This window comes from Periplaneta americana, chromosome 13 (assembly GCF_040183065.1).
Source record: "Periplaneta americana isolate PAMFEO1 chromosome 13, P.americana_PAMFEO1_priV1, whole genome shotgun sequence".
Lineage (NCBI taxonomy): Eukaryota > Metazoa > Arthropoda > Insecta > Blattodea > Blattidae > Periplaneta > Periplaneta americana.
In genome coordinates this window covers 40,087,759-40,107,748 of record NC_091129.1, presented here as the reverse complement: position 1 = coordinate 40,107,748, position 19,990 = coordinate 40,087,759, and the positions used below count along the sequence as shown (strand labels likewise).

At 36.4% G+C, this 19,990-nt stretch overlaps 1 long non-coding RNA gene across 1 annotated transcript in view; it reads left to right on the top strand.

Annotated features, from left to right (window-relative positions):
- Window positions 1-19,990, top strand: part of LOC138711553 (uncharacterized) — a 138,678-nt gene that overhangs the window by 95,643 nt on the left and 23,045 nt on the right. Inside the window, exon 3 of the long non-coding RNA XR_011335377.1 lies at window positions 8,723-8,768. This is a non-coding gene — a long non-coding RNA (uncharacterized lncRNA). The remainder of the gene's footprint in view (window positions 1-8,722; window positions 8,769-19,990) is intronic.

The window sequence follows — 19,990 nt, the reverse complement described above, 5'->3', positions numbered from 1 at the left end:
TAATTGTATTATTTATTTGTTCCCTACTATACTGGGTTGTAATGAATTGTATTTATCTAACCTACCAGATTAATACACAACTATACATACACTAATTTCATAGGAGGGACTGTGGTAAATTTTGTACCTACAAGTAAGGAAGGTAGATGTGCTAAATTAAAATCACAATATAAATAATTCTTCTTTATTAAATCTCATAATAGCTTCCATTCCAAACTTAAAATGTTGATGCAACCAGGTTATGTTAACATGTAAAACTCCGTTCACATTAAAATACACAATTTTGTAATTATTTCTGCAACATATTATGCAATAAGAAGTGTGAAGGGGTCTTATACACACATTACACTAAATAAAATTGAGCGCCGACACGCTATAAAGTAATATATTTCACTCAGCTCCGTATACTCAAATAGAAAAGCCCGACTCATCGAGTGACGTCACACGACCTGCATTACGGCCTGGTCTAGATCACGATGGCAGTGATTGTTGGCCTCTCGCACTTTCCACTTAACTCGCCAGCTGCTGGGGGCGCTCGAGTTGGCTAGGGACTCTGCTGACAGCAATGTAGTTGTTGTGTACCGGTGTAGTAGTGCGTTGCGTGTTGAGTGTCGTTTGCCGATAACTTTCAGTGATGCATAATATTTTATAAAACTCCAAAAACGTGTTATAATCATGAAGCTCTGCTGCGAATTCAACAGATATGTCCAGTGCTTTTTTATTTTTATTTCAATAGGTTATTTTACGACGCTTTATCAACATCTTAGGTTATTTAGCTTCTGAATGAAATGAAGGTGATAATGCCGGTGAAATAAGTCCGGGGTCCAACGCCTAAAGTTACCTGGCATTTGCTCATATTGGGTTGAGGGAAAACCCCGGAAAAAACCTCAACCAGGTAACTTGCCCCGACCGGGAATCGAACCCGGGCCACCTGGTGTCCAGTGCTTTAGTGACCACATGAGGAGCTCGGAATCAAGACGCGTTATGTCCACAAATCAAAACTTTTCAGGAGAGTCGAAAAACTAAAAGCTCCTAAACTTCTGAAAAATTTAAAGTTTTGAAAGCAATTATATAATTAGAATACTACGCAAAATTAGGTGGCACTATTGCGCAAAATCAAACAAAATTATCCAAGCGTAATATTTATATAAGAAATTTTGAAAATCATGGACTTAATGCGTTTTGTTCCGAAATTACGGACTGAAATCGTTTTGTTACAAACATATATTCAAAACACTCATTTAAGCTGATTTTTTTAATTGTGACTACATTCCTTTCCAAAGACTCTTATACAAATACAAAGTTAACTTTGAAGACAATTATTTTATTAAATTATTAAATTATGTTTACCTGTTTTAGCAAGCAACATAGAATGAAAATTTAATTTATTAAATTTAACTGTCATTGTTGAGTTCATTTCAGTCATATCATTGATAATCCAGGCTCTTCTTCCATACACTCACACTCCACTATTTCATCTTCCTCACACTGATCAGAAAGTCCTTCTTCATGGTCAATAACCTTGACATACAACTGCAGCTGATCTTTGTTTTTCCAATTTTCACCAAATCTTTGTTGCAATAACTTTTTTATATCCAACAATTTTTCTGCTTTTATTTTATTCCTTAATGGTACTAAGGGTGGGTCAAACCTCTCAATATTTTCAATGGCATGACCTCTCTTAAGTATTGATACTGGACATTTACTACGGTCATCCATTGTGTAAGTATACTCCAATTTTACATTGATGTAATGTTTGTTTGCTTTCATTATTTTCCTGAGCCTAACTCTCTTCATATCACTTATGCCAACTGGCTTTTTCAAGTAATCGCACAGATCTCTGAAATTGTGTATATGCCAATCCTCACCCAACACGTCAATGACACCGACTGTACCGTAAATATCATGATTTTCTTTTGGCGTCAGTATTTCTGCATGTTTCCTGAGGCTTTTCTCCAAAATACCAAACATTCGGTCTGCTGGCAAAAAGGAATGCCCTCGCACAGGAAAAGTCATACATATTTCCTTCAATGAATCTGGAGATTTATTCAACAACCACCAATACAAAGCATGGACAACATGTGCATTTCGATTTTGACCAGTGCAACCGTCGGAGAAGAGTCTCATGAGGGAAATGTTTTTTTTCTTTGAAATTATAATTTGTTAGGAAATGAGTCAGAGCAGAGCTAACTTCAATCGCCCCTCTTTTTGCCTGGTTTTCTGTCCAGTAGTAAAAGTTGGGAAATATGTTATCAATGTCAGTAATGCACAAAGCACAGTAAGAAAGCTGTTGTGCGTAGTATGCCTCCCCAATTGCTAGCTTTGGTAATGGCTGCACTTGTTGGAGGTTAAAACATAAGGACATACTATTCTGAGGATCTTTCTTCATAATTTTGTGAAATGTTTTCGCTCTCAATTTATGAGCAATTAACTCAGCTTGTAGTTCCAACTTCTTTTCTGGAGTATCAGCACATTAAATTTGGAATTTCGTCCTGATGCAAAAGCTACAAACGTCCGTTGCAGGAACCGCAAACCCCAAGTTGAAATTTGTAGAAAAAATGTTATAAAAAACATTCTTTCACCTTTAAAGAATGTGGAACTTCAGCATTGTACATTTTATGCAATCTATATATGTTCAGTTCCGAAGCAAGGTAAAGTCTCTTACTTTTCCCCCTTGAATAATGGCTTTCTCTGGCTTTGAGTTTAGGAAGAAAATTGATTACAGACTGTTTTTTTTTCTGCATACAACTTGCTTTTGCGGTCACCCCCTCTCCTCTCAGTGATGGGTTTACACATTACTGACTTACCAATACTGTTAGCTCTGCTTTGCCCAATACTGAATAAAGTTCTAAAAAACTTACAGCATATTGGAAGTGTTTCATCATGAACTCTAACTTAATACCTGATGAACATCGAGTTTAATTTTTCACCATCCTTCCTTGGACGACGTCGTTTCAGAACGGACACAGACATCATGAATCCCAGAAGTCTATCTTGCTGCAATTTATCATGATGATTAAGGACTATTTTTCTTTGCTGAATTAGGTAGAACGCTGCGATGCTGCAGCATCTGTATCTTCCTTCCTTATGAAGCATGTCAGGATCCTTGTCGGTATATCAAAAAATTTCAAAATTATGATTATATTACGTGATGGACTATGCAACAAACTTAAACAATATTGCATCAATTATTGCGTGATTCATTATCACAATATCATAACGGGTGAATTAAGGAGTCAATTCTAACTCATAAACTCATATGTAAAACTGTATGTAGAAAAGTATAATAGACTCACCTGTTTTCTTGTTCCCTCTTTCGTTTCGATGTTCCACTCTTCCGACGTTTTCGAGCTCCTGTAGAGTGCTCCCCAACTGGCACACCTTCTTCCATGATTTTATAACATACGTAGTGGTTAAAATTTTGTAATGAATGCAGCTAATACTCTATTAGCCCTTTCGTGTAAATTCTTAAAAAATATTAAATCTTTCACTTATTTCCAGAAGCTGTATTAACTAACCCCTTGCCTACTGAAGTCTGGTCAGCAACGTGATGCGCTCCCAAAGCGTAGCCGTCTAGACATGACGTCTCGGAGACCCTGCGACTTTTATTTACAGTTTTAATTCAAGCTGTCATATTGAGTTTTTTGAAGCTGTCTATTTAGAGATTTGTTGTATGTTGTAAAACGACCTTTCTTGAAGAAGAGGAGTTATTTTGCTCTAAATATACGCGAAAGGTTTTCTAAAATTCGTAACTGTTTAAATAGAAGTGCATTGAAGTTGTCCTGCATCCCAAGTGGAATCGACAAAGTTTAAGAAAGGGAGTGAGAATCGAGGTCTTTTAAGAGTTATTGGCAGTAAAGTGACATGACAGAAAAGGTCTGTCTACGAAGCACAAGATTCACATGGTCAACATAAAGGAAAAAAGGGTAACAATGAAGGGGAAGAAACGGTGGTGAAACTGAAGGGCGTAATAGAGTACAGTAACGTTATGTTGTGGGTTCGCCGTCAGGTCAGCGTCAGAATGAAGTCTTATATCCCTTCCTCATTATGGCAAAATACGTAAAAAAGACTGCAGAAATGTATCCTTCAATATAATATTTATGGTACCGGTCCTTTTCAGCTTGTCAATGTCTACGTAATTGCATGTAAGACCGTGAAGGGAAGCAAACCCAGGCAGGAAAGGATCTTCACAAATCGACTAGACCTGAAAGCAGACATTTTATTGAGGTTTAACCTTGCCTAGCTGCAATGTTAGTGGAAGGGATGCTGGTGTTACGACGACAATGTTACAAGCAAACTGTCGGGCTCATTTCCCCCCCCTTCCCGTCATATACCTATCACCCAAAGAAAAAGAAACCAGCGATAACCTGCAAAGTTTTTAAATCTCACAAGAAACAAGCGAAATAACGTGGGAGTGCAAACAATGTTTTGTACTGGAGTCTTTCGAAGCCTACCATACAGTTCAAAATATAACTAAATTATGAGTATAATATCACAGTTTGTAGTAAAAGAACCATGTTTATTGCAAACGACCTCCACCTGCTTTTAAATGCCACTTACCGCACACCACTAACTCACTGTCTGCGCGTGGGGATTTAAATAGAGATTCCAGGCAATAAACTCGTCCTTTTAAATCTTACTGCATGGACCTAAAGGTAGCAATAAAAAAAACTTTAGAGAAGAGTCAACAATGGACATTAGTTAAAGAGAGGAGGCGAATTAATTACGTTCATTCTGGTGTACTGCTTTCGTTAGAAAGAATACGTTCTGAATCAGACCCTCGATTTCAGGCTGACTTTAAACAGGCTAAAAATGTCAATTGCAACAAATGTCAAGCGTAGCATGATGAAGCGCCTCTAAAAGAACGTAAATTCGAAAAAAACGCATTTTCGATAAAATGTGGACTTAACGCGTTTTGATTCCGAGCTCCTCACATGTAGTCTACTGTGTAACTCACCTTCTCCACTCTGCGCCGTCATAGAACTTTGTTCTTTGAGTATACTCCGTTCCATAATGTCTGACAATAGATGTAAAAGTTACCGGCAGAGGTGGAGAGAAGTATAACTGCTATTCAACCAATGGCATAGATCTCATTCCATTGGTTGTGTAATAATATACGTCTCTCCTGCTCTGTTGGCAATGTTTACTTCTCCTGTCAGGCATTATGGAACGAAGTATAGGAGCAATACATCATTCTATCGTGTGATACAAAAGGCATAGACTCGATTCCCAACTTTAATTCGTTAGCAGCATCGCAAAATGAATGGTTGTGGTGCATGTGTGTGTTTATTTGTCAATTTATAGCTTTAGAATGGAACGCCTTTATTACCTCCTAGTGAACACTCTTATTTAAGTATGTCCATATGCTTTCAGTATGTTTTGTCACTATGCTAAGTTTTACTTATTGTTAGATTAACATAGTACAAAAAATCAAAGCAACTTTTTCAGTCTGAGAATATTGCAACAAATTATTATTAATGATCCATTCAATGTGATGTTAAGGCACGTAGGTTCCATAGCTTAGGCTAATTTTGATTAATATTCGCAGCGTCTGTCGACAGAAAACTTGCTGTAATTTATCGAAGGGTATAAACACACCATAAGCTTGGGTTTCCATTATCAGCTTAGTAGTTGTAGTTGTAGTTACTTGGGCAACTCTCCGAAGACAGGTCTGAACCTCATGAGTGACACCAATCAGGAATCACTCAAGAGGAAACTAAGCCACGAGATAATGGGGTAGGTATATAAACTATAGGAGGGTCAGTAATGTAATTTTTTACATTTTCCTTTTAATACCAGCAATACTAATTTTGCCTCTGATTGAGGTTCTGGCTGATAGGCTATATACATCTATTAACAGGCAGTACATCTCACTTGACGATTTCTGTCAGAGAAATAAAAATTGTTTGTATGCATCTCAAGTCTGATTAGTGTACTTGTAGCTAATCGGTGATGTATGTAATGGAGAGGGAAGGGAACTGACCATCCTACCCCATTATCTCCTGGCCTAGTTGTCTCATAAGTGGAGTCTTGCTGGTATCACTTGAGGTTCAGAATTGTCTTCGGACAATTGACTAAACAATAACAATAATAATTTGAGGGCGAGTAGGTTTCCAGGTCAATTAATTTTGGCTAAACTAGCGCAGAGATGGTTCCAATCGTACTCCGTTAATAAACCTCTATTGTTGTACAGCTGCTTCTTCAGCCTTACCAACATAACTAAGCGTGACATTAGGAAAGTTTCACGCCAGTGTACACTGGATTTTTTAAAGTTATGTTTTGTTAGGTTACAGCTTTGATTACATTAGATTAGATTAGATTAGATTAGATTAAGTTTGGTTAGTTTAGGTTTTTCTGAATTATTGCGTATCACGTTAAGGTGCAATTGTATATACATTCTTGGCTTCTAGTCGAGTCATACCTATTATAAAAAAAAGTTCCGATGCCAATTTCACACTGAATGTGAGGATCGGAAGTTGCTGTGAAAGTAGAGGCTGGCGGAGAAGTTCAGGAAGTTGAAACGTGTTAAGTTAGGTTAGCTTAAGCTTTTCGCATGCTTTGAATTTACGAATGTGCGACAGGCCAGGTTAGTTTAGACTGAATGTCTTGCATGTCGCATGATGATCAGAACTTCATAACTCCTAGAAACAAAATTTTACAGGGAAGCAAAAAACTATCTAGATAACGAGGCTTTTACGCATTCTTAACGAAACACTGCGATGTTGCAATAAAATCAGTCTTCTTGATGATGAGGTATCTGATTTTCTATTGCTGTTTCATTTTGAGCCATAAATGGAATTAGGCTACGTGATGTTGTTTCTTAACTTCCCAACCAAAAATGGACTTACGAGGTTTTGAATGGAAAATTGGTGGGAGCATTATTATACTGCTAATAATTCTGAACACAATTCTCTTGATTATTAACATTATGTTTATTGAAAAACATAATTATAATAATGTAATAAGTAAAAACAAATTCTAACATCTATATAGACAAAAAATACATGAAATACGAAACAAAAATAAAACTGGAGATTAAAGCGGTAATAATTAATTGCAATCTGCCTAAACTATTTCCAACTAAAGATTGAAGTAGACGTAAACAAAACCGAAATGTATTACTCCGCAATCGCAAGCTAGCTACCAAAGCAGCCACCAGGGCACATTATTTTCAGTAAGTGAGTACGCAGGGCAGCCACTGTCCGATATATTGCAGACATTTCAACACATTCATTGAACTAACCCGTAAAATGCTCACGAAGGGTTAATATTTATTATTTCTCTACTGGGAATAGTGGATTTTCTTTTTCTGTAGATTCGTGATTAAATGTTATTCTTTGAAGAGTGGAGAATTTCTTTAATTCTACAGAAATTTATTTGAGGTTGGCAACACTGAATCTCGCACTGTGTTATACCAGCTGTGTTGATGTGCTCTGTGACGCTGCAAGTCACCTTGGGAGGGATTTAATGCCTATTACGCATGCGCGTTGTCATAATACACGTTACAATGATTTAACACGCAATGTCTGAAACTACTAATATAAACATGTTGTTTAAATCGTAAGAAAGTGTTCTTATAAGCATGTTTAATTCACTCGTATTCCATGTATATTATACATTTTATTATTTTAGAAGGAACTATTTTAACGTGAGGAAGAAGATGATAAGCATAAGTTTGGAGGCGTTATGCGTCCAATAGCCAATGAGGAACCATTATGCCACGTGCATTTATTTACATTTACTTCAATCTTTAGCTGGAAAGAGAGTAGTTATGAGGACCAGATAGTGGACTTTTCCCGTATCCTATTTTCACCCAGCTCCTTACACGCCATTCTCCAATGCAGAGTGTGTTAAGAAATATGGTCTTACAAATATGAACCCTTTTATCATTAATTAAAAAATGATAATGCAACGTGTATGATCTATGGCGTATTTCTGTTGTATCTCTGGACATCCTCTGATTTTATTTGTCGTAGAGTGAAAATATTTAAAATTTTGGCTTCACTTGTCGTTTTCCACTGTCTTTGTTGCATTTCCACTTACCAGGTTCATTTTTACTGTACCCCTACTCGCTCCTTGTTAATGCTCCTCTTCCACGTTGCTTTATCTATTTTCCACCAGCCACTGGGATGTCACCACTTCATATTTTTGCGTCTTACGGTGTTTGAAACTACGGTATAAGAGTATAACCAATTGGAGGTATAAAACAGTAATAACTACTTGACCTACCCATTTTTAATACATAATATGTATAATTTTGAAATACAAACCTCATCAGAATCATTTTCTGAGGAAATGCCATTGTCGTTTTCACCAGGTACGTATGCTTTATCTTTCACGCTATCGTCACTGTCAGACTCATGATTTCCAAGTCATGTTCAGTCAGTTCTGCAATTCAATACAATTAAATATTAAAATATGTACAATGAGTGATTCGTGATGTTGAGCACGCTGTCTACGTGTGTGCAAGTTGGTGTAATTTCGGCGACATGGGGTAGCTGATAATAATAATTGCATCATTATTAAAAAAAATGCGTTATAGCTCGAATAACAAAGCATTAGAAACATGATAATAATAATAATAATAATAATAATGATAATAATCATAATGATAATAATAATAATAATAATAATAATAATAATAATAATAATAATGGTGGTGGCAGTGGTAGTATATTGTCGTATAAGACTAATGTGAGATGTTTTGTTTTGTTTTTTGCAGGTAAGCTTCCCCATCATGAGCCAGCTCTGTCGACGTCGACTGCAAGGTAAGTTTTTTTTTTAAGTATTGACTGGGTACGTTCCTGTGGGAAATCTGTTTAGAGATGAATGTCTTTCAACAAGTACAACGAACATAGTAATTAAAAAAAGTATTTCGAGATACTCTATTACCACGGGATGTATAATTTTTCCTTTTCGATGGAAGAAAGTACGGACCGTATGAGAAAAGTGTTGACGTATCACTTGATTACCGTAACACGTGACATTCAGAAAAACAGCGTCTTAGAACTTACCATAGGCCTACTATTATTATGTAGAACGACGTAGCTCGTAAATCGAGCCGCAATCTGTCTGTTGCAGTAGCCTACTTCAAAAAAATTCTTTTCTGCATTTTTGTAGTCAACAGTGTTCATATTCTGGTATTAAAATTCGTATGAAATTTCCGCATTCAGTTGTGACTGAAACTTCCATCTGAGAGATATTAAAATACCGCCGTAAAATCGTCTGGATAACCTTTTTATGTGGTTAGTTGGTCTGTAATCATTAAAGTGATTGCAATGATCACAATATATAGTGATAGTGAAATTTTTTGATCAGTGAAAAGTTTATAGTGTCAGTGAAATGTGTTCTACTCGTATAGCGTCAGTGAAGTGTGCCATAGTGCCAGTGCAGTGAGTGAGGTGAGAGATATCAGTGCCAAAGAGAAGAATGGAGCGTGCGAAATGGACAGACAGAAGAAGAAGTGAAGCTATGTTGGAAAGAGTAAGTGAAGAGAGAATAATGCTGAAACTTGTTAGGAAGAGAAATAAAAGGAATTGGTTGGGTCACTGGCTCAGAAGAAACTGCCTTGTGAAGGATGCAATGGAAGGAAATGTGAACGGGAGAAGAGTTCGGAGAAGAAGAAACTATCAGGTGACAGACGACATCAAGATAATATGCATCATGTGCGGGGACTCAGAGGAAGGCAGGGTGTAGGAAAGATTAGAGACAGTTGGGTTTGCAGAAAATTATGAATTAATAAATAATTGAATGAATGTAAATTATAATATGTATGTATGTAATGTATGTATGTATGTATGTATGTAATGTAGGCTATGTATGTAATGTATGTATGTCTATGGAAGTTGTAAAGGCAAATTACTTTTACTTTAAGTAATTAGTTACTTTAAAATATTATTATTATTATTATTATTATTATTATTATTATTATTATTATTATTATTATTATTATTATTATTAAATGTAATTATTCTGTGTAATTATGTCTTCAGTGCCATCGCGTGTTTGCCCATTTGCAGTTCTAATAAACACATACAAGTAAACAGTGCACTGACTACGAAGATACAGCCGCTCACCCATCATTCTATATGACGCCTACATTTAATATTAAATGACAGTCACTTGACCACACCATCACTTTGTGATGATGATGATGATGATGATGATGATGATGATGATATGGGAACATATACAGACTATACAGATGTGTAGGAATACTAATATTACATCTATTTTGTGATTAATCTACTCAACTGGCCCACGTGTTTTGCGAATAAGCTTTTTATATTAGAGACGGCCTTTCGTTGTCTGCAGACATTTTCCATATAGGGTAAATATAATAATTTCTTTGGATAGAAATAACTTTCAGTATCTTTGTAAGAATGGAGAGAAATATTTCAAGTTGACAGTAAAGATTGAATTGATATTTGCAGATTAGCACATTTTGCAGTGTAATAATTAATTCTGCTTCTAGTACATTAACTAGTCTACCGAATTTATTGAAGTTTACCAATTAATATATACATGTATAGCTCAAAAGATGAATAATTTTTTAGGTTTGTATGCTATGTAGGTCTACTGTATATTTTTTGTAGAGCCACCAACGTAGCTCAGTCGGCAGACTCGGTAGCCTGGTGATCTGGAGCTGCGCTAGGGCTTGGGTTAGATTCCTGTTTGGGCTGATTACCTGATTGGGTTTTTTCCGAGGTATTACCCAATCATAATGCAAATACCAGGTAATCTACGGCGAATCCTCGGCTCACTTCATCTTGCCAAAAAAAAATATATATATATAATCTTGTGAAATCTTGACTTGTTTCACATCTTAAAGCTCAAATGCTAAAATAAGTTATATGGAATACAATAAGTGAAAAGAAATGGAATGAAAAATATGCAGATCCGACCGATTTAGATGAAGCCTGCAGCATGGTTTCCTCTGAAAGGGAAGTAAGGCTGGGACGTCCGTGCAGAAGATTTCCGACACGTAAAAGAAATCTGTACCTCTCAGAGTACTTTGGGCATATACATTGAAATTGGACTCTGAATAGCCTCTGCAATAGAGAAGGTCGCTGTAATGCAGTCATTACCAACTGGTCGAGTTGTGACGTCGGAGTACGCTTTTCCTCTCTGAGAAGGGGCCCGGAGGAATAGTCAGAGTCGATCTCGGAGCTGTGGCGGATCGTGGATTGTCAGAGCTACTAGCTCTGGTTGAATGTATAGGTCTGATAGTGTAATGTAGAGAATGAGTAATATAGGCTACTGAAAGGAAAGTAGATATCGGTTCCTTCGATTATTATGAAGCCGTGCTGGCAGCAGTATTGAAATCAGATCTGGGTATACATACCAGTAATACAAAGAAATGCATAAATGAAAAAGTATTAGGTACAAAATTATAGTTATTATACATAATAGAAAAATACAGTACTAGTAGTAGTGGTGGTTGTGGTGGTTGTGGTGGTTGTGGTGGTGGTGGTGGTGGTGGTGGTGGTGGTAGTAGTAGTAGTAGTAGTAGTAGTAGTAGCAGTAGTAGTAGTAGCAGTAGTAGTAGTAGTAGTAGTAGTAGCAGTAGTAGTAGTAGTAGCAGTAGCAGTAGTAGTAGTAGCAGTAGCAGCAGCAGCAGCAGCATGTACATATTTTCATATTATACACGGTATGCAAGGAATACCATACTTAAACGGGCAGTGTCTTTTGTCTCTCTTTTTTTTTAATTCCCATTAATTTATGAAGAAACTACAAATATGTAGAATCTACGTTGTAGACCTGCCAGTTCATGCCAAACATAGATTAGTCTACACATTTCATTGTACAGTACCTGTATTACTTAACCCTACTATTTCATCCGATACTTACTTACTTACAAATGGCTTTAAAGAACCCAAAGGTTCATTACCGCCCTCACATAAGCCCGCCATCTGTCCCTATCCTGTGCAAGATTAATACAGTCTGTATCATATCCCACCTCTCTCAAATCCATTTTAATATTATCCTTCCATCTACGTCATGAAGTAAAAAATGACATTTCATCTGAAATTAAGGCAATATTTCTCTGTCTCACTTAAATTACTCACTTTCAACTTTACACCAGAAAATATAAATTCATTTAGGGCAGAAGAGTACTGCCATTTTTCTGTCATTTGTCTTAAGCACTTTGTAGACAACTGTAGTACTCCATAAATTTATAAACATTAGGACTTAAAAACTTCCTCAGGGCCACAGTTTTCAGTTCCTTTGGGTATCACATTCCTTTCTTGCTACGATCCCGTAAATCCACTTGAATTTTCACAATCTTTACGGTAGATAAAAACATATCACATAAATTTTTAATTTGCCGCTATTTCCACCCGCAAGCTGAGAATCACGACTGTTTTCTCTTACAGATGACAATGAGAATACTTCACTTTGTACATGCTGTTTTTTAAGTAATTTCAATTCCCTCCATCTTACTTTCCTAGGATTGTGAGCTGATAAATCAACTTCACTTTGAACAGAAATAGTTATTTTGGGAGACACTGCAGAAATTTCAGGGTTGGTGCAATTACTTGCATTTTCATTTATATCTTCAACCTAGAAAATAAGATATAAAATTATTTAAAGACATGTAGTTCTGTTATCTAGGTTATATAAGGTGACTTTCTACATAAGTAAAATATGCCTATCTACTAAATAACTCCATTTAGCTTGGGTTTACTTAAAGGGTTTTTAATAAAATGCCGCCCAGGAATATAGTTCAGTCTAAAAATAAGTCTACATGAATTTAGGTACATTAAATATATCAGAAAGATACCAAAATTATTTAAGTATAGTAGCGTGTACCTGTCTCGTTCCTATTATTACTTATTAGGTACTGCAAACGCTAAGTTAAACTGGTTTGCCACACACCACTGCTTCGATCAGGTCAGGACTTGAGAGTCTACCTGGATTGCTACGGAGAACGCGAGAAGGTCGCTATGACGTCACAGAGTATTGAGTTGGAAGTGAGTGCTGTAATAATTGAAGTACTGATATTGCTACTACTGTCTCTACCGATATTAAATTTGAACAGTATTCTATCAGGGAGTAGATTATTTGTAAAAGACTGGTGATCTTATAGAAACGCTGAGGTTTTATATTTGGTTGAAGATCTTATACCGATACTTTTACTTTGAAACAAAATATTATGCAATATTTACGTTGAGTGTTACAAATTAATGGAATCATATCAATGCATTACTTCATATTTTTCAGATTTATGCAGAGCGTCTCGAGATAGTTTCTTAATTTTTGTTTCGGGCTGTAGTTGCCTTTTATAGATGTATTTTTCTTTGTGTCTGAAGTGCAAATAGAACTGATACATCTCTGGCTTACTTTTTGTAGGCCTGTATGAATATTGATTCTATTGCAAGTCACAAATTTATCTGAGTTCTGTAACTTAAAAGCAATATTAAAATTTTCGCCAGAATTTGTCGGAATTCTCTTGTGGTTTCACTTTCCTTCACACCACTTACGATAGTGCCCCGAGAAGAGAGCCTTAATGGTAACATCACAATCTAAATATAATGTATGTGAAATCTGTTGCCTACTTTAGTGGCTTTGATATTTATGATAGTTGATCTATCAAAGTTTCTACAGCTTCTGTTCAATATTTGTTGTATCTCTCGTTGCGTTGGTCACTACGCGAAGCTGTGCTGACATCTTTAATCTGCTTCTGGATAGTCCATATTCCACTACAGCTGGTATGTAGTCTATGAACATGCGCTTGCATACGTTTGTTTGAACTCCTTTTACTTTCACCGTATGCATAAAGAACACAATTCGTCGCGATTTCCTTTTCTTCACGTACCTGTATTGGAAGATACAAAAATAATAGAATAGTCATAGAAATTTCTAAGACCACAGTATTAGAAATAACCCTACATGTAAGTCTGAACAATGTTTACTTAAGATTTCTTTATTGCTTACATTTTTATTGCCTGAAACAAGTGCGTGTTGTGGACAAGATGGCTTCCCATATCCCAAAAAGAATTCAGCCTCTGATTTAACGTATTCCAGTACTGGTTTGGCACTCGCATGGTGGCCAAAGTTGTATTCTTGGAATCGCATTTTCTCTATGAGCTCTCTTATGTTCAAGGCCTAAATTCACTTTTCATTTTCTTTTATTTCTATTATTTTCGTTTCTCTCTTTCTCTCACACTCCCCCCTCTCTCTCTCTCCCTCTCCCTCTCTCTTTCGAATCCTGTCTCTTTTTCAGGCGAGAGTTCATCTCCCCGTGAAAGACTTAATCCTGAAAACTGAAAGAGAGGAGGCTTATGTGTTTCTACTTTATGCACACACATTCCATGATGCACAACACACGATGTTTCCTAATCACATACTAATTAAAACATACCTGTCGATCGCTGTTCGTAACATCGACACCTGTGGAGTAATTGTTAGCGCGTCTGGCCGCGAAACCAGGTGGCCCGGGTTCGATTTCCGGTCGGGGTAAGTTACCTGGTTGAGGTTTTTCTGGCGTTTTCCCTCAACCCAATATGAGCAAATGCTGAGTAACTATCGGTGCTGGACCCCGAATCATTTCACCGGCATTATCATCGTCATCTGATTCAGACGCTAAATAACCTAAGATGTTAAAAAAAAAAAAAAAAAAAAACATAGCCTGTATCTGGGTTATGATCAGGATCATCTATAGAGCCGTTCGGGTACATATAAATAAAATTTACAAATCACACCACGAGACTTTACTACTTAAGCAGAAGAACGTCAGTCCTCGGTACATCCATTACGCTGAATTCCGAAGTTGTGTTACGCAATATAAATGAGTGAGTTAGAACTTCTGTGCCACAAAGCAGCGGCAAGAAAACCATCTTTTTAATGTGTTATTATTCTCAGTACAGATGCAGTGAGATACTGGAGGGAGGTTGGAGAAGCTCCACATGAGGTCGAAGACATTCAAATTAGAGTCGTGCACAACCAGTTACGAAACGTAGGAATGATATATTGCTACTGAACGCCTGACGCTATAGACAGTACGCGAAGCTCTTCCGTCTCGCAGAGTAGTCCAATGTTCGGCGTAATGTCCGATTCTTTCTCGGATGGACGATTCTGGATCATGAAAGACAGATAATATTGAGTTCCAAGAATTGTTGGAAGGACGCGATTATCATCGTGTACGTTTCAGTTGATATTTCCGAATCTCTCCGCATTGGTTGGTTGATTGATTGCATTAATTTATTAATTAATCCATCCATCCAAAATATTATGTTTTATTTAACCACGCTCGCAAAAGCCGAGGTTATATCAGCGTCGCTGGTGCGCCGGAACTTTGTCCCGCAGGAGATCTTTTACAAGCCACCTGGCCCGCGATCGAACCCAAAACCTCGGGCATAGAATGGCAGCGCTATAGCAGCTGAGCCAACCAGGCCGACTTCATTAATTAATTAATTAATTCATTCATTCATTCATTCATTCATTCATTCATTCATTCATTCATTCATTCATTCATTCATTCATTCATTCATTCAGCAATCCAGGAATTGAACAGCACTCATCATGAAGCTGCAATCATTAGAGCTTGAGGGTGCTTTTATTTTTATTAACAACTTTATCTCCTTAAAAATAATTTATTAGTAAAATAATAATACTCCACTTAAAAATCTAATTAAAAGACTATATATTGCCTATATTAACACCTACTCTTCCAGAGGTAGCCAATGCGTTTTGAGTTTAAAGTATGAACGTTAAAATAGTGAGTACTTATTTGCTCCTCTATTTTGTAAGTGACTGCAATTTATTTTATTCTTGTATTTGTTTACATGTGAGATTTTATCTAAGCTTTATGCTTATTTCCTTTGTTACCGTGTCCATTAGTTGATTTATATATTAGTTATGAAAATAAATGTGCCAAACTGTCCAATCAATGATGATCTTATTCCAATCTAACACTTTTTTAATTAGGAAAAGTATATTTCCTTCAATTTTTACTCAATTAGTGTAGTTTGAAAATGTCATCAGTGTTCCTGTAAGATGAAGTGCACTTGGTGTTCTGTCCTATATATCTGTGGTTCTGTCTAGCCAGCAAGACATCAGGCGCAACCTCTTGAAAGGCGGATATTCGGTTGGATGCTCAACCTCGCCGGTTGTTGTGTGACCGGTCAAATATAAACCGGTTTTAAGCGCTGTTCTGAAGCTCTCTAATTCAAATACAGCAGTGATGTTAACGTTCCTGCCACTTTCAGTTTCTTGATTCATTTCGATTTTACTATGCCCTTGAAGTCGGGATGAATACATTATTAGCAACAGATATACGCAAAATGTTTCTCAGATTGTCACTCATCCTCAATCTTGTTGATCTTTTAGAAGTTTCGTAACAGAAAATGTCTGTTCACAGCATACAGTATGTACAGTTACCCTTAAAAAGAATGAGACGATTCTTGGTCGTCAGAAGTTAAAGTTCTACAGCGCGGTTCACTCGATATCGACGTAACGATACATAACATGAGAAATAGTACAAGAATTGTTACAAGGACTACAACAAGGACAAGGACCAGAATAAGGATCACGAAGAAGACTGCCATTTAAGGCCAGGATTTCACAACATAGCTCGAGTCACAAAATATCATTGCTTCACTGTACCGAGTGGCAAATGCCTGTTAAGGGATCTACATTCTGGACTGCTGCTGTCACTGTCTTGTCTCGGTAGCTCATATAGTGGCGTGTTGGTTCCGCTGTATAACCGAAACGTCTCGTGTTCGATCCCGGGTAAAACTTTTTTTTTGAGGTGTAATTAATTTGTTCAGAGTTCCTCGACTGTCTAATTTGTCGAAAAATATGGAATAATTTATGCCCAATTTCTGGGTTTTACAAGTTGGCTGAACCTCGTAAAAAAAATAAATAAATAAAACTTACTTGGAAGTTAAAAGTATTCTTCCTCAAACAAAAATCATAAGAAACAAAAATAGACCTGTTAACTTAAAATCTTGTCCACATGCCATCAGCTTCTATTACAGATCTAAGTCGATCCGGCATGGATGTCACGAGATTGTGAAATAAGTTCTGATCCCCGGCGAGATCTTCCCAGGTGTCAACAACTTGATCCCACAATTCGTCTCGATTTCGAGGGCGTCGGTGGGCATAGGGACTATCCTTCTCTTTTTCAATTCCACCCATAAATTTTCGATGACATTCAAATCAGGTGACTTCGGAGGCCAATTAATGATTTCGATCTCGGGTCTCCTTTGAAACCATCTTTGAATGCTTGCAGCATAGTTCACGGGATGGCTATCCTGCTGGAAGAGCAATGTTCCTTCGGGAAAACGTTCTCGGGCGGAGGGAAGGAATATATTTTCCAGAATGTGCTCGTAAGTTCCCGCATTAAACCGGCCATAGATGCTTCTATAACGCCAGGTCCATCGTAAGACATCCACCCCCAACACGATATGCTAAAGCGCCTCTATCTTTCACGTCGGTGCACATAGCGCTGGTCATGTCGGAGACCATCCTCACGATAGACACGGACAGGACCTTCGTAATCACTCGAGATGGTTGTTTCGTCGGAGAAAATTACATTTCTCCAATCGAAATCCACTCGATTGGTAGCGAAGGCAAGACGGTCGACAGCTTGTGCTTCCCCCAATATTTCCATTTGCGCAGCCCTCCGGCTCCTAATACCGCGGTTCCTCAACCTGCTGATCACAGTCTGTGAAGAGCCGGGAAAGTTAGATACTGCTCTTATTTCGTTAGCAGTCCGAAAGGGGTCCTGTCGAACTGTCTCGAATAAGAGAGCATCCTCTTCCAATGAAGAAATCCGCGGACACCCAGGAATAGGGCGATTTTCGACCTCCCCTAAATTTTGGTAACGATAAGCCACCTCGCGGCTGTACTTCCAGGAACACCGACCAAACGGCCAGCAGATCTAGCCCCATATCCAGCCTCAACTAGAGCTATAACTCGCTGTCTCATGTCACGTCGGTTCGCCATTACGATGAGAAATGAGGGATGACGATAATACTTTAGTGTAGACAATGACTATTTAACGTGATATAGAATTATTGAAATAAGAGGCATCTTGCATAGTAATAGTTAATAAATCAACCCTAAATTAAATATCTAAATAACAGGATATAACAGGAAGTCCAACTGTTGCGAAACTAATCAAATTAAATCTAAGCTGAAGTAGCACAGCCATTGATAAATGTTTTGTACACAGAATTAGACTGAATTAGTATTCGACAGAACCTATAATCAATGGCTTGTCTGAACATGATAAACAAATCCTAAGTGTTTCCAATGTCACTGAACAATTTCAAAATATTAATTTAAAAACTAAGAAAGGATCGTAAATGTTGTATCTAATGATTATTTACATTTATGTCTACAAAATGAATCTTGGAAAAACGTATATGATACTGGTACTACTGATATTAAGAGTTAATGTATTGCATTTTTCACTTAATTTCATAATTACTTCAGTGGATTTTCTCCACTCAATGTTGTGAAAAAATTCAAAAGTAAAAACATGTAGATAACGCAGGGACTTCAAAATCTCATGTATTAAAAAGAAGAATCTATATGTAATGAGTTTCAATGTAATGATCCTCATGTTCTTAAATGCTGCAAGGAGTACAGTGTAATTTATCAAAAATTATGAAAGAGGGAAATAGAATATATTTGAATAGAAAAGTACAAAATTCAGATAATGCAATTAAATCTATTCGGAATATTATTAAATTTAAACTTGTAGATATCCTAAGAAAGAAAATATTTTTTCACTAAAAACCAATGATTATAAAGTAGAGGATCCCAAATCTATTGCAAATTCTTTTAACGTATTATAGTATATAGTACAGAAATATTATTGACAACTTAAACATTCAAGATTTTGCAAAAGATACTGCAATTGGTTACTTAACAGATGCATTTAATAATTAGTATTAATATATGTAATTAGTCAATAACTGCAACAGTGCTTTTCCATTCAATCATAACATGAATAAAATTGAATGCATACTAAATTAAACACTATTGCAAACACGTAGAAAAAATAGTTAAAATTAACTGAAGGTGTGAGAATGAAATAATCTAAAGCCATACTTTTAACAAAAATTGTTTTGTGCGAGTGCATTTCTTACACATATGGGAAAGCTATTAATAAAATATTGTAATAATTACTCAACAAATTACATAGCCTAAGGACTCTAAACCTTTGTAAAAGTTTGTCTATTATTATATATATTTTTATAATTTCATTTTAAATGTTAGTTTTTAATATATATGCATTTACATTGTATATGTGTGTGTATAAATGCATTCATTAGATTAACGTTTATAATAATATAACTTGTAATTTTGTATTGTTTGCGATCATTAACACTTAATCTCAGGACTTTGTAAAACTCTATTTCAACGTTACTTAGCTATTTCAACGTTATTTACACAAAAAAATCGTTGTATAGACTAAGAATCGAACTCGCACTCTTCTACACAACACGCAGAAGTCTTACCGTCTGAGCTATTGAAACGACATGAAAGCTTTCCTTTCTGTGCGGAGTGTCGATCTAGTCATGAAGGTCCATTGTCGATTTAACTACACGATTTATGTATATATTTATCTTTCATTTACGTAATATTATCATATTTTTTGCAGTTTTTGAAGTGAATTTCGGAACGATGCTAGTAACAAACCAAATAGTCTGAATTTAAGTAACTCATTATTCGTTATCTTGTGTATCGGTGCTCTGGTCTCCGATCATGCGCAGTGTCTCACATCTGAGACTTAGGAATATTCAATCGTCTCATCCTTTTTCAGGGAAACTGTACATGATCGTATGAGGTTCGACCGAACTCCACGCAATTTTATACAACTATTTACTGAAAGAAAACCATTTATAATTAAATACAGAAAAAGTAATTAAAATTATAAAAAAGCAATAAACTCGCCACATAAAGTATAATAAAATAAACGAAATGAATAACAAATAGTTGAACCAGTAGAAAAAAATATAACAAGAGTTCTTCA